Genomic DNA, 15,186 nt, shown 5'->3' on the forward strand with positions numbered 1-15,186 from the left:
GCATGCCAAGTCATGCCTATGGGCAGAGTTTTCTCAATGAGATTAGCGGGTGCAACGGCAGGTGTGAAGTCACCTCATCATTATGTGCGGTTATCGGTGGAGAATGAAGTGGACCTGGCAGTTTGGAGCACATTCTTGGAAAAGTATAATGGGTGATCCTTGATGATGGAGGGAGTATGTTGTAATTCGGACATTGAGTTATACACGGACACAGCAGGCAGTTTCGGTTTTAGAGTGTACTTTCAGGGCCAATGGTGCTCCGCAAAATGGCCAGATGAATGGGTGCATTCGGTGTTGGTCAGGAACATAGCATTACTGGAGATTTTCCCTATCCTAGTAGCAGTGACACTATGGAAGGGATGCCTAAAAAACAAAAAGGTTTGGTTCAGATGTGATAACATCGGCGTTGTGATGGCCATAAATAATATCACCGTGTCCTCCCTGCCGGTAGTTAGAGTGTTGCACCAGTTGGCGTTAGAATGCTTGTCCATTAATGCTCATTTTACCGCATTTCGTGTCCCGGGCGAATATAACTCAATAGCTGATGCTCTTTCTCGTTTCCAGTGGGAGCGGTTTCGGGCGTTGGCCCCGGAGGCAGTAGAAGAGGGCCTACCCTGCCCTTCTGGACTCTGGAGTGTGGCATCAGGGCTGCCGAGCCACTGATCAAGTCATCTTTACCAAGTAGCACTTGGGCAGCTTATCTATGGACATGGGAGCTGTGTGAACAGTGGTTAGGACAAGGGAGGGAGCACTTGGCACAGGAAGAGCAGATAGGGGTGTTATTGATGGGAATTAGGCAAGCTGTAGATGGTAAGTGGTCGACTGCTAGGATAAATCAATTAATTTGAGGGTTAGCGTTCGGGTTTAAGCTGCGGAACAGAACTGATTTGACAGAGAATTTCTTAGTAAGACAGGCCCTTAAGGGTTTTTGGAAAGGAAAAAGCCAGAGGGATAACAGGCAGCCTGTGTCATTCGGGTTATTGCAGAACTTAGGATTACAATTAGAAGCGGTTTGCAGGTCATGTTTCGAGATAAGGTTGCTTAGGTTGGTGTTCTCATTGGCTTTTTTTTCAAGGCAATGAGGATAGGGGAATTGGTACCACCAGGCATAGCTAAGGTTGGGGGCATTTTAGCCAGAGACATCATGGCTACTCAGAAGGGGCTAGAATTTTGGATCAGAAGATTGAAAACAGATCAGGTGGGGAAAGGAAAAAGGGTACTATTAGGAAAGGTAAAAGGTTCTGTCATGTGCCCGTTGAGATGTTTTGAGGGATTCATGGTCTCCAGGCCTTGGCAGAGTGGACCGTTGTTATGACATGAGGACGGGTCGTTCTTGTCTAAGTATCAGTTCATTAGAGTGTTCCAGAAGTTCTTGGAGAGGGCGAGCATTGAACCAGGTAATTATGCGGGCCATTCTTTCCACATCAGAGCTGCGACCGAGGCAGCAGTGGTAGGACTACAGGTCCTATGTACGACCGCATGGATATGAGGGAGCCAATCCTTCTAGCGATTAGGATATCTCACTAACTTATGTCTGGTTTCTGTTACAGGACAAGTTCCAATCCTAATATGGATTCTATGACACTCTTATGTTTTCTGGGGAGCACGACGAGCAGACGGACAGACTGATGGGAAACAGGTTACGCAAGGGAAGTGGCGTTAATTAGGCGGCTGGGGTATAGGGAGTTACATTGGGGCCGGGAACTTCATGAGTTTCACCGGGCAGTGCACCTCTATGGAGCCCCAGATATAGTAGTCCTAAATGTGGGGGGTAATGATCTGGGATCCAGCTCTGGGAAGGGATTGATGACCAACATCAAAAAGGATCTAAGGCAACTGGGGGTGACGTTCCTGAATTTGAGAGTGGTGTGGTACGACATGGTCCCGAGAAGAAATTGGCGGGGGGCACGATCAGTTCAGAGGATTAACAAGGCCCGCATAGATTCTACAGAGAAAGATTATTGGTTGGCAGATGGGGTGCACTTGAACACAGTGGGGACGGACTTGTGGATCTGGGGGTTGCAGGAGGGGATACGGAGGGCCACAGCATTGCTGGTTGGTGGGATCTCGAGCACTTGAGGGGGTCGAGGTGCTCTCGGTGTGGCGTTGGTGGTTCCTCGAAAGCTGGTAAAAAATTTGGAATTAGGGATTCTTGCATTGCAGGGATCCCCTTCATTGGATGGTTATGTGTGGTGGTGGTCTGGTGAGACATGGGTGATGTCGGGGTCAAACCGGTATGAGATGTGGGGGCACCCAACGATGGAAGTTGGGTACATGTTACCGTTTTGGGGCACCCGATGACGGAAGTCGGGTACACGTTAATGGTGGAGGCAACCTCTTCCCTTGGTTCACGGTGCTTCCGAGCCTGGGAAAAATGCGGCTGGAAGTAAGGCTGGGAGGGAAGGGGCAATGCCAAGGAAAAATCACCAGACCATGGTAGCTTTGAGGACCCCACCAAGTGTCTTTAATTATTAATAAAATTGGCTGCTGTGGCCATTCTTATCCAAAAACTAATGGTTGTGGCTTGTCCTTTATTCGGGAAAAGGGGGGAGAGACTGCCTGAAAAAGGGGGAGGTGTGTTCGGGGGGGAAGTCACGGAAAGTAGATCTTTCCAGAGTCAAGTAACACTGGTTAGAGTTGTAAAATTTGGCTTGGTTATTAAGGTTAAAATTGGCTCTGTCATTAAGGCCGCTTTCACACTAGCGTCGGCACGGGGCCGTCGCTATGTGTCGGCCCGACATGCCGACGCGCGTTGTGAAAATAATGCCCGACGTGGGCAGCGGAAGCAGTCTTACGACGCTTCCGCTGCCCCACTGTAAGGTCCAGGGAGGAGGGGACGGAGTTTCGGCCACGCATGCACGGTCAAAAATGGCGGACACGACGCGCAAAAAAAGTTACATGTAACTTTTTTTGTGCCGACGGTCCGCCAAAACACGACGCAACCGTCGCACGACGGTTGCGACATGTGGCCTTGCGTCGCTAATGTTAGTCTATGGGGAAAAAACGCATCCTGTAGACAACTTTGCAGGATGTGTTTTTTCTCCTAAACGACACATTGCGACGTATTCAAAACGACGCTAGTGTGAAAGTAGCCTAAGGGGTTAAAGGAATCTGTGAAAATTATTTAATGATTCAATCAGTGTTTTTTGTTACATTTTTGGCATTTTTTTACATAACACAATATATATTAAAAATAAAAATGAAATCTTTCCATTTTCACACTGGCCACTAGGGCTTTTTTACTTCCTTTTGTTTCAGTAAATAACACATGTATATAGGTACAATGGTGGAATTCTAACCCTATCTTTTGTGTTTAAGATTCCAATGAGCGTGAACATTGTCAATTAAAGAAAAAATACATGTAACCCAAAAACCTGATTTAAATGTTTATGGTTCCTTAAGTTAAATTATAATCAATTTGACAAATTGTTGCCCAGTGTATCTCGCTTCAGTGTTCAGCAGCTATTGACTAAAATGGTTCCTGCATTCACTCTGCACATACTGCTTGTAACGCTCTCTACTTTCTATGACAAAAATAGAGAAGTGTCAGTATTAGCAGTGTTAAATGCAAAGTGATTCATGCAGGGCTTAAAGCCTGTAGGTTTCATTTTAAATTTGTTTTCCCATGAAAGATATTTATTACCTATCCTTAAATAGGCATTATAAAGGCTGAGTCACACATAACGATATCGTTAACGATATTGTTGCAACGTCACGCTTTTGGTGACGTAGCAACGATCCCGCTAACGATCTCGTTATGTGTGACAGCGACCAACGATCAGGCCCCTGCTGGGAGATTGTTGGTCGTTGGGGAATGATCAGGACCATTTTTTGGTCGCTGATCACCCGCTGTCATCGCTGGATCGGCGTGTGTGATGCCGATCCAGCGATGTGTTCACTTGTAACCAGGGTAAATATCGGGTTACTAAGTGCAGGGCCGCGCTTAGTAACCCGATATTTACCCTGGTTACCATTGTAAAAGTTAAAAAAAAAACAGTACATACTCACATTCTGATGTCTGTCACGTCCCCCGGCGTCCACAGGGTTAAAACTGCTTTTGGCAGGAGCCCTGCTAATATGCACGTGCTGCTGCCGAGAGCTTCCCTGCACTGACTGTGTCAGCGCCGGCCGTAAAGCAGAGCACAGCGGTGACATCACCGCTGTTACTGCCGGCGCTGACACATTCAGTGCAGGGAAGCTCTCGGCAGCAGCGCGTGCATATTAGCAGCGCTCCTGCCGAAAGCAGTTTTAACACTGTGGACGCCGACGGGGGACGTGACAGACATCAGAATGTGAGTATGTAGTGTTTGTTTTTTTTTACTTTTACAATGGTAACCAGGGTAAATATCGGGTTACTAAGCGCGGCCCTGCACTTAGTAACCCGATGTTTACCCTGGTTACCCGGTTGCTGCAGGGGGACTTCGGCATCGTTGAAGACAGTTTCAACGATGCTGAAGTCGTTCCCCTGATCGTTGATCGCTGGAGAGAGCTGTCTGTGTGACAGCTCCCCAGCGACCACACAACGACTTACCAACGATCACGGCCAGGTCGTATCGCTGGTCGTGATTGTTGGTAAGTCGTTTAGTGTAACGGTACTTTTAACTCACTGCTACTAAACCACTTATCACTAGAATGGAAGTCCCTATCTTCAATCCGTTTCTATACAATGAGTATTGACAGAGCAGCAGGGGCATAACTACAATAGGTGCAGCGGCTGCAATCGCACCCAGGCCTTGGAGCTTAAAGGGGCCCAAAAAGTCCCTTTATTCCTTACGAAAAGACCAATAGTATTGAGAATTTGCAATAATTGGGGACTCCGCTGGAGCTTTTGCATTGGTGCCCAGGAGCTTCAAATTACACCCCTGTAAAGAGCAGTATGGTTGTGAATTACTGCTGCCACTCCATTCAGTGCTTGGCTATCTCCTTTAGACTCATAGAATGGTGCAGCAACTGTCATGAGGAGCAATCAATCCAGTATCTGCAGAGGAGGTGATATGGCGGATATGGGGTTGATTTTTTGCCAACTTCTGCTGTACATCTGTAATGAGCTGGCCGGCTGTACCTGTTCTGTTATCATTGACATAGAAGAATCTATGACAGACACTGCCCCCATGTGGCCAGAAGTTATACCTATGCCGAATGTGATTACAGAGAAACAAACTGTATTGGCTAGACTCCCCCCTGTTATGTCATGTGACCAGGAAGGAGGGAGAGAAGAAGGAGAGCTCGGGAAACTTCTCTGTGCAGAGAGAAGTCTGTGTATGCTGGTGCCCTCCTGTAGATGCGACATAGGAGATTGCCTGGACGATTCCCCTCTCTTGGAAGCTGACATCCAGATTGTTCCCAGCTCCCACACTGCGGAGCACTCAGCGGTGACATCTTCACAGATCCTGGAGCCCACGAACTGTAAGCGGGTCCTCTGTTGAGAGGCCGAACACCCCACCTTTACCTGCTGAACCCCCAAGGATTACAGTCTGGACCTGAGAGACAGAGTTTTGTTTACTCCCTGTTGTTTTCCTCTTTGGCTGGAGCGTCTCCCTGCAGTGACAGACAGGCCTGCGACGTGGGAAGATTACCTCCTGGAGTAAAGGAACTGGTAAAGTGTGGATAGGGACAGTGAGGGACAGTTTGTTATTACACGTTAATTCTGTGAATAGGCATTTTTTGTATTGTCTACAATTGTGTTCCGCTGTGTTAAGAAAATGTTTAACAGTAAAGATACGTTTGTTAAGATGGAATCTGGGTGTGGAAGTTTTGCTGGGCCAGATCATGGATATGCATGGGCGGCCTTGCCCTCGCACACTTCATCTGGCGTAGTCGGCAGGATCTGTGCCCAGCAGGATTCCCACACAGGCCCAGTATACAGTCAGAAACCGCCGCCGGTGTCCATTGTAAACCAGGTCAGGAAATTTGGCGGGCGAAACTACCCCGTACCAGAGTGGGCGGAACAAGTGCGGATACTGGGAGAAATGTATAATATTGACCCTAAGACCTTGGCGGAAATGGCGGTACTGACGCTAGAGGGGGAGGCATGGACGACAGTCAGACTGGAGACGGTCAGGGGGCAGCGTGTGTTGGAGGATTTGGTGCGGGTGCTGGAAAAGACCTATGGACCTACTACGTACCAGGGAACACTGCGATACCTGTTCTTTAGACGGACACAGCTTGAATGGGAAGACATTCCCCAATATGCAAATGCCCTTCAGGTACTCCTTGAACAAGTCTGTGCAAAAGGGGAACAACTGGCTACTATGGCTCCTCGTGACCTGGTACTGAGAGACCAATTCGTTATAGGGCTGCGAGACCAGTATCTTAACCGTACGCTACAGGACTTGATTCGGATGACGCCGACTCTCACCTTCGCTGAAGTCAAGCAGGAAGCCATAGAACGTTCTAGGGGACCCGTCATGGATGTGGGGACTCAGAGCGCTGCGTGCAGATCCATATTAAACAGTAAACAGCCCAACAGTGACATCGAGGAGCTGAAACAGATGGTAGCAGATTTACAGCCAGAGCCCATGGGCTGCACCCGTGGTGATAGTCAAAAAGAAAGATGGATCCCTGAGATTTTGCGTAGACTACCGTCGGCTGAACGCTTGCACGATCCGGGACTCCTATCCACTCCCCCGGATCGAAGAGTCACTGAAAAAGGCCAAATATTTTTCGTCTCTAGACTTGGCCAGTGGATATTGGCAGGTCCCCATGAGTGAGAAGGACAGAGAAAAGACCGCCTTCATCCTTCCTATGGGCCTGTACGAGTTTGACCGGATGCCATTCGGCTTGAGTAACGCACCAGGGACCTTTCAGAGACTGATGGAACGCTGTCTGGGAGATTTCAACTTCGAATTCACGCTGATATACCTTGATGACATCGTGGTATACTCCGCCACCTTCGAGGATCATCTTCACAAGCTTGGCAAAGTGTTCCAGCGCTTGAAGAAACACGGCCTGAAGTTGAAGCCCAGCAAGTGCCGTCTATTCCAGCAGGAGATCGATTACCTGGGGCACCGGATCTCGGCCGAAGGTGTCCAACCCTCTCCAGAGAAGATAGCAGCTGTCCAAGAGTGGCCACAGCCAACTACCATCAAAGAAGTCCAGGCTTTCCTGGGGCTAGCGGGCTATTACCGCCGATTTGTCAAGGACTTTGCCCGGCTTGCGGAACCACTGCATGAGACCCTCCGAGGAACCGCGAACAGTCCCAGAGGACGACGTATCAGCTGGGGGCCCGACCAAGAAAAATCCTTCCGGGCGCTTCAAGCTGCTCTGACATCACCCCCTATTCTGGCATTTGCAGACTACACCTTGCCGTTCCAGTTATACACCGACGCCAGCCTTCAAGGTCTCGGGGCGGTCCTCTCCCAAGTCCAAGATAACAAGGAACGCGTAATAGCCTATGCCAGTAGATCCCTCCGTGACACCGAAAAGAACCCCGTCAACTACAGCTCTTTCCGCCTGGAACTCCTGGCCCTGACCTGGGCTATGACAGAGAAGTTTGCTGGCTACCTGACAGGGGCGGAGGTGCTGGTCGTGACAGACAACAATCCTCTTGCTCACCTAGAAAATGCCAAACTAGGGGCAATGGAACAGCGCTGGATGGCAAGGCTCTCTAGATTCCAATACAAAATTAAATACAGAGCGGGGAAGGAGAATCAGAATGCTGACAGCCTTTCCAGAGTGACCTCATCGCCACCGGTAGGGGACCGGGATGAAGAGTTGGAGGGAGATAAACTGCCCGACTTTGCCCGGCTAGCTAAACATATAGAAGATAGCCGCCAGTATGCTGTAGGTGGAATCGAAGCCGTAGTGGGGTCCCCCCTGTCCCAACAAGAATGGGCCAAGCTTCAAGATCGAGACCCTGAACACGTCTTACTTAAACAGTACGTGAAGACACAAGAGAAACCACCCTCCGAAGTAAGAACCCGACTATCAACCAGGGCCTCTGCCCTACTTGCCCAATGGGATCGGCTGATCGTGAAGGATGGAGTCTTGTATCGCAGGGTCCTTTTATCCCATATGCTGGAAGAATGTTTGCAGATTGTCGTCCCGGTGCAGCTAGCCCATGAGATGGTGGCTGAAGCCCACAGAAGGAACGGCCACTTCGGCATAGACAAGACCCTCCGGTGGACCCAGCAATTCATTTTTTGCCCAGGACTCCATAAGCTGGTTGAAAACGTCTGCCTAAGCTGTCGTACATGTGAACTCCACAAGTCTACTGAGCAGCGTGCACCCGTCCAGACCATTAGCACATCCAGGCCCCTCGAGTTGTTGATGGTGGACTATCTGTTGATCGGAACGGCGAATAGTGGCTACCAGTACTGTCTGGTGATGGTGGACCACTTCACGAAATTCGCCGTCGCTGTTGCTACCAAAGATCAGACTGCCGAATCAGCTGCACAGGCCATCTGTCAACACTTCGTTCGGGTCTACGGGTGTCCGGAGCGGCTGCACTCTGATCAAGGGGCGTGTTTCGAAGGGCGAGTCATTGAAGAACTTCAGCAGATGTATGGAATCAAGAAGTCCAGGACAACCCCGTATCATCCACAAGGGAATGGCGCCTGTGAACGTTTCAACCGGACCCTCTTACAACTGATCCGAACCGTAGCAGAAGACAAAAAGCCCGACTGGCCTCGATTCCTCCCAGAACTGCTGTGGGCCTATAACAATCAAGTCCATTCTGTCACCGGATACACGCCTTACACCCTCCTTTTTGGCCGCCCAGGCAAAGGCATCCATGAGCTACACCTGTCTAACCCTGATGAAGACACCTGTGGTACCTATCCTTCCTGGCTACAAGCACACCGTCAAAGGATGGAAACTGTATACCGGCTGGTGGAACAGCAGATCCAGGACCAGGTCCACACTGATCCACTTCCAGTACAAGAAGACCTACTGAGTGTGGGTCAACTAGTCCTAGTTCGTGTAAAGAAACCACAAGGAAAACTCCGGCCCAAGTGGGAGACCGAAGTCTATCGAATAATTGGACACCCGTACCCTGGTGGCCCCGTCTACCAAGTACAAGGCGAAGACAGCGGCAGCCTCCGCACCCTGCACCGTAACATGTTGCGCCCCTGTCGTTCTCAGCCTGACTCCCCTCCTATAATGCCTAGAGAGATGGATGTCACTAATACTGTGGGAGACACCGATACCAGGGATGTAGAGGTGAAAGACATCCCTACCCCTGCTCGTGCAGCGCCCCAGAGTCCTGGTCGTTGCAGTACTGTGGCTCCGCCACTATGGGGAGCTATGGTGCGTCCGATGGCACTGAAGGAGTTCATCTGATCAGGTATCACAGACACCAATACATTTCACAGCCGGGCCTCCGGGGGGAGCTAAGGGTGCTATTCATTAGGCCACTCCCCACCATAGTGGGTAAACTGGGGGTCAGGCAGGAAGTTAGATGAGAAAGCTGACTGGATTGAACGAAGCAACACCTGGTGGCAGAGGGTGTTGTGGAGGAAGAGACAGTAGGGTCTCTGTCAGGGGTGGGATCCTGACAGAGGCTTGGCATTGAAAAAGAACGTAACGGGTCCGCGCCAGCTCCGGGAAGCGGCGGGACCCAAGAAAGGACTAGAAGCGAGATAGATTGTGCTGAGTGAGAAACGAGATCAAGCAATAGGAGAATACCAGTAGGGGTCATGCTGTAAGACCGGAGCAACACCCTACTGAGGCGCATTACCGGTGGCCGGAACGCCGAGGGAGTATTTCATTAGAGAGCTTCAAGCAATACTCTAAACAGCGGCAGGACAGTCAGTCTCAGGCGGGCTGTCTCACCTAAATCACCTATGAAGTCTTGGGAGGCAATTGCGGGAGAGGGGCGTCTCTAGGGTCCCGGAAGAACTCCAGGCCTACCCGACAAACGGGTGCCGTTCTAACTGTAACATCAGGAAGGGACGGAAGATTAGCAGAAGATCAGTTAATCGAGTTGTGAGGGAACACGAGAAACAGACACAACGGTTGTGGGGTACTTTCCGTAAGCATAGCAGGGAAGGACTACAACACATAGCGCTAAGAAGGAAGGCACCGATTTCCACCTGTGAAGTGAACTCTGTAGGTGCCATTGGACCGGCCGGACTTGCGCAGCCTGGTGAACCATATTCTGGACTGAGGACTCGGAGATCTCCAGTAAAGAGGTAAAGAGACTGCAACCTGGTGTCCTCGTTATTTACCGCGACCTGCACCCCCACAACTGCACCACCAACATCCACACCTATCATTCACTGTGCGCCCCACGGCAGGTTCACGGACCGGGGCCTAGCCGCCGTGACAACCCCAGAAGCAGAGACTCAGAGGCCCGGTACCGGGTACCCCTCGGCCCTGCGGCAGTGGGGGCGCTACAATTTGGCGTCACAAACAGGATCTACTTAAGCCTGAAGAATCAGGTCATGTGTGTCTTGGAACTGTGATTTACTGTGCTTGGACTGTACTTTATTGCAAGGACTGTGCTGCGCCATTTGCCGTCAAAATCCGCCGCCAGAAGTTCCCGTCAAAACCGCCGCCATTACAGCGCTAAGGAGAGCTCAGGAGAAGAAGAAGGGCGTGGAAGTGGGCGTGAACAAGCTGAAGAGCGCGAAAGACAATGGCCGCCCAGTCTAAATATCTCGGCCCCTTGAGGACGTGTCCGTCAGCAGCCGAGATCCGCCTCCTGATCCTTAATGGTGGGCGGAGACAACGAAAACGAAACCGCCCACGAAGAAGAGAGCGGGAAAAGGACCAGGAAGAAGAAGCGAGCAACATGGAGGACGCCATGGCCAGCCGCCCGGAGCCGGAGCGTGGGGTCGGAGCCGAGGACTCCCCCAGCTACCCGGAGAGGCACCGCAGTCAGACCTCCACAGTTGACGCTGACCTCCTGCAGACCGGAGCAGACGAGCTGATCCACCAACCCCGGCGGACGCAGCTGAGCACTGAGGCCGGGTGGAAGAAGACCATCATCAGGAGCCTCACCAGACATCTGTCGGCAGCCTCATCTGGTCCGGAGCAAGAAAGAAGTTCCAGCGCTCCAAAGCCAGAAAGCAAGGCCCTGCCGGAAAGCGAGGTGCTGCAAGCAGAGATGAAAACGTCGCAGCACAAGGCCCTGCAACCAGCGTTCCAGACCCCAGCGCAGACGGAGCAGACCGGCACCGGAGGGACCGCATCTGAAGCAGGTATGAAGGACGACCCTGCCCTGATGACTGACACCACTCCCGTGACTGCTGGTGCCACAGCTGCTGACTCCGTTCCAGTGACTGATCTTGCAGCATCCGCTGCCTCTGCTGCCGCAAATGCCCCTACTCAAGCTGCGCAGACCTCCATCGCTGTGCATGACCTAACCATACATGAGAGACGGATTAACGGCGTTTGTCCAGCACTGGGTGCAACCCTGGACTTCACCCTTCCCGGGCCAAGAGGGGTTAAGTGCCAGGTGCAGCCCTGGAAGCCGTCCAACTAAGCCTCGGAAACCTGAAACTGTAAATAGTTAACTGTTTAATTCCTTGCTGTTTTGCTGCTAAAACCCGTCCTGGGTTAACTCTTAAAGGGATCCCTTTGTTTACCCGGGATCCCTATTGCTTTTTATTTTTGCTTTCACTTTCATTTTTGCTTTTTTGTTCCACAATGTTATAAAAACTGCTGAATCATGAACAGTGCATGATGCAAACTGCTTGTAAATAGTTCGCACCTTCTTAAGGGTGTTTTCCTACTGGTTTTACTTGAAAAGAGACTCTTTGCGAAGATACCGTACCGGAGCCTTTGCTGAGTGTGGACTGGTAGTCTGAGAAGACGTACTACCTCAGAAAGACTTGATCCTCTCTTAAAGGGGATGACCAACTGTGTACTTATGAGTGATACTGTTTTAAGAACAGTAATGTGATGATAATGCTTGAAAGGACATGATAATGCTTATATGTTGAAGTTACTTGTATTGAACTAGTTGGCTGTAAGACAAAGAAATGTTGATAATGTCCTTAAGAAGAAAGAATGAGAGTTAGAAGAAAGATGCAGTAGGCCCGTAGGGGTAGACAGAGTGTCCTGCATAGTCGGTAGTAAGAAGAGTAAAGATGGAAGTTTGATATTTGATAATGTTGATAGAAAAGGGGGAATAGAAGGTAGACCCTGAGCTCCCCATAAGAAGTTAGTTATTGTAAAGAAAGAGTTAATAATGTGTTACAGAAGACAGAAAGTGAACCCGTAGGGGTTGGGTAGTGAGTCCTCCTAGGAGCCATACGTAGACGGCTCAGTGCTTCTAAAACTGAAAGTAATGTTATGATCTATACTGTGTATAGAAGTTGAAAAGGCAGTAGGCCCTGGCTGAACGGGGCGGTCCTGTAACAGAAAGGAGAGGCAGTAGGTCTGGTGCCGATAGGACAGGCGGTCCTGCAGATTCAAAGAAGGAGAATGAAAAAAGTTAATTTACCTTATAATGTGATTATAGGAAGGTCTTTGGTGGATACAGAGTGTATGTCCTTAAAGGCAATGTTAAAGTATTGTTCAGCAATTTTTGCACTTAGTAGAATACCCGGTTGGGTAACAGGAGTTATTTATAGCCTGTAATTTATAATGTTTAATGTTTAACCATGTTTTGTAACGTTCAAGTATTCTCACCTCCCATAAAGGGAAGCTTGTTCAAGTATACGTATTGTTATTTGCACTCAACAAAAATTGTATGTCTTTTTGCTAAACTTGTATTGTTGTTTTCTTCTCAGTCCCGGAGTACTGTGTTTAACCAGGGGGGAGTGCAGCGCCCCAGAGTCCTGGTCGTTGCAGTACTGTGGCTCCGCCACTATGGGGAGCTATGGTGCGTCCGATGGCACTGAAAGAGTTCATCTGATCAGGTATCACAGACACCAATACATTTCACAGCCGGGCCTCCGGGGGGAGCTAAGGGTGCTATTCATTAGGCCACTCCCCACCATAGTGGGTAAACTGGGGGTCAGGCAGGAAGTTAGATGAGAAAGCTGACTGGATTGACCGAAGCAACACCTGGTGGCAGAGGATGTTGAGGAGGAAGAGACAGTAGGGTCTCTGTCAGGGGTGGGATCCTGACAGAGGCTTGGCATTGAAAAAGAACGTAACGGGTCCGCGCCAGCTCCGGGAAGCGGCGGGACCCAAGAAAGGACTAGAAGCGAGATAGATTGTGCTGAGTGAGAAACGAGATCAAGCAATAGGAGAATACCAGTAGGGGTCATGCTGTAAGCCCGGAGCAACACCCTACTGAGGCGCATTACCGGTGGCCAGAACGCCGAGGGAGTATTTCATTAGAGAGCTTCAAGCAATACTCTAAACAGCGACAGGACAGTCAGTCTCAGGCGGGCTGTCTCACCTAAATCACCTATGAAGTCTTGGGAGGCAATTGCGGGAGAGGGGCGTCTCTAGGGTCCCGGAAGAACTCCAGGCCTACCCGACAAACGGGTGCCGTTCTAACTGTAACATCAGGAAGGGACGGAAGATTAGCAGAAGATCAGTTAATCGAGTTGTGAGGGAACACGAGAAACAGACACAACGGTTGTGGGGTACTTTCCGTAAGCATAGCAGGGAAGGACTACAACACATAGCGCTAAGAAGGAAGGCACCGATTTCCACCTGTGAAGTGAACTCTGTAGGTGCCATTGGACCGGCCGGACTTGCGCAGCCTGGTGAACCATATTCTGGACTGAGGACTCAGAGATCTCCAGTAAAGAGGTAAAGAGACTGCAACCTGGTGTCCTCGTTATTTACCGCGACCTGCACCCCCACAACTGCACCACCAACATCCACACCTATCATTCACTGTGCGCCCCACGGCAGGGTCACGGACCGGGGCCTAGCCGCCGTGACAACCCCAGAAGCAGAGACTCAGAGGCCCGGTACCGGGTACCCCTCGGCCCTGCGGCAGTGGGGGCGCTACACTCGCCTGACTGACACGTCTGCACCCCTTACCTCCTCGACTGACTTACCAACTGGGGCGGAGAGTGGAGTGACTGATCGGGGAGAGAGACTAGCACCCGTTAGGCGGACAGCGAGGACCACCGCAGGAGTGCCCCCGGGACAGTCCTACAGAGACCAATATGTGTGGCCCTTTTCACAGCCGGGTCCTACAACCTCCACAGCCATCGCCGCCCTGGAGACAGTCATTGACAGGGACTGCCAACCTTCAAGTGGGGGGGCGTGTAATGAGCTGGCCGGCTGTGCCTGTTCTGTTATCATTGACATAGAAGAATCTGTGACAGACACTGCCCCCATGTGGCCAGAAGTTATACCTATGCCGAATGTGATTACAGAGAAACAAACTGTATTGGCTAGACTCCCCCCTGTTATGTCATGTGACCAGGAAGGAGGGAGAGAAAAAGGAGAGCCCGGGAAACTTCTCTGTGCAGAGAGAAGTCTGTGTATGCTGGTGCCCTCCTGTAGATGCGACATAGGAGATTGCCTGGACGATTCCCCTCTCTTGGAAGCTGACATCCAGATTGTTCCCAGCTCCCACACTGCGGAGCACTCAGCGGTGACATCTTCGCAGATCCTGGAGCCAACGAACTGTAAGCGGGTCCTCTGTTGAGAGGCCGAACACCCCACCTTTACCTGCTGAACCCCCAAGGATTACAGTCTGGACCTGAGAGACAGAGTTTTGTTTACTCCCTGTTGTTTTCATCTTTGGCTGGAGCGTCTCCCTGCAGTGACAGACAGGCCTGCGACGTGGGAAGATTACCTCCTGGAGTAAAGGAACTGGTAACGTGTGGATAGGGACAGTGAGGGACAGTTTGTTATTACACGTTAATTCTGTGAATAGGCATTTTTTGTATTGTCTACAATTGTGTTCCGCTGTGTTAAGAAAATGTTTAACAGTAAAGATACGTTTGTTAAGATGGAATCTGGGTGTGGAAGTTTTGCTGGGCCAGATCATGGATATGCATGGGCGGCCTTGCCCTCGCACACTTTACATCCCAGCAATAAGCAGTAAAATTGTGATTCTATACGGTGTTAGAGACCTATAATATACATATACCCATAGCTGAAACAAATAAATGCCTTCGTATTTTAGATTACACTTGTTGTTGTTTTTTATTATTAACCCCTTCACTACCTTGGGATTTTCTGTTTTAGTTTTTTGTTCCCCTTCTTGCCAGAGCCATAACTTTTTTATTTTTCCATCAATATTGCCATGTGAGGGTTTGTTTTTTGCGGGAAAAGTCATACTCGTGAACAACACCATTGATTTACCATATAGTGTACTGGAAA

Source organism: Ranitomeya variabilis, chromosome 1 (assembly GCF_051348905.1).
Source record: "Ranitomeya variabilis isolate aRanVar5 chromosome 1, aRanVar5.hap1, whole genome shotgun sequence".
In the NCBI taxonomy this organism is placed as follows: domain Eukaryota; kingdom Metazoa; phylum Chordata; class Amphibia; order Anura; family Dendrobatidae; genus Ranitomeya; species Ranitomeya variabilis.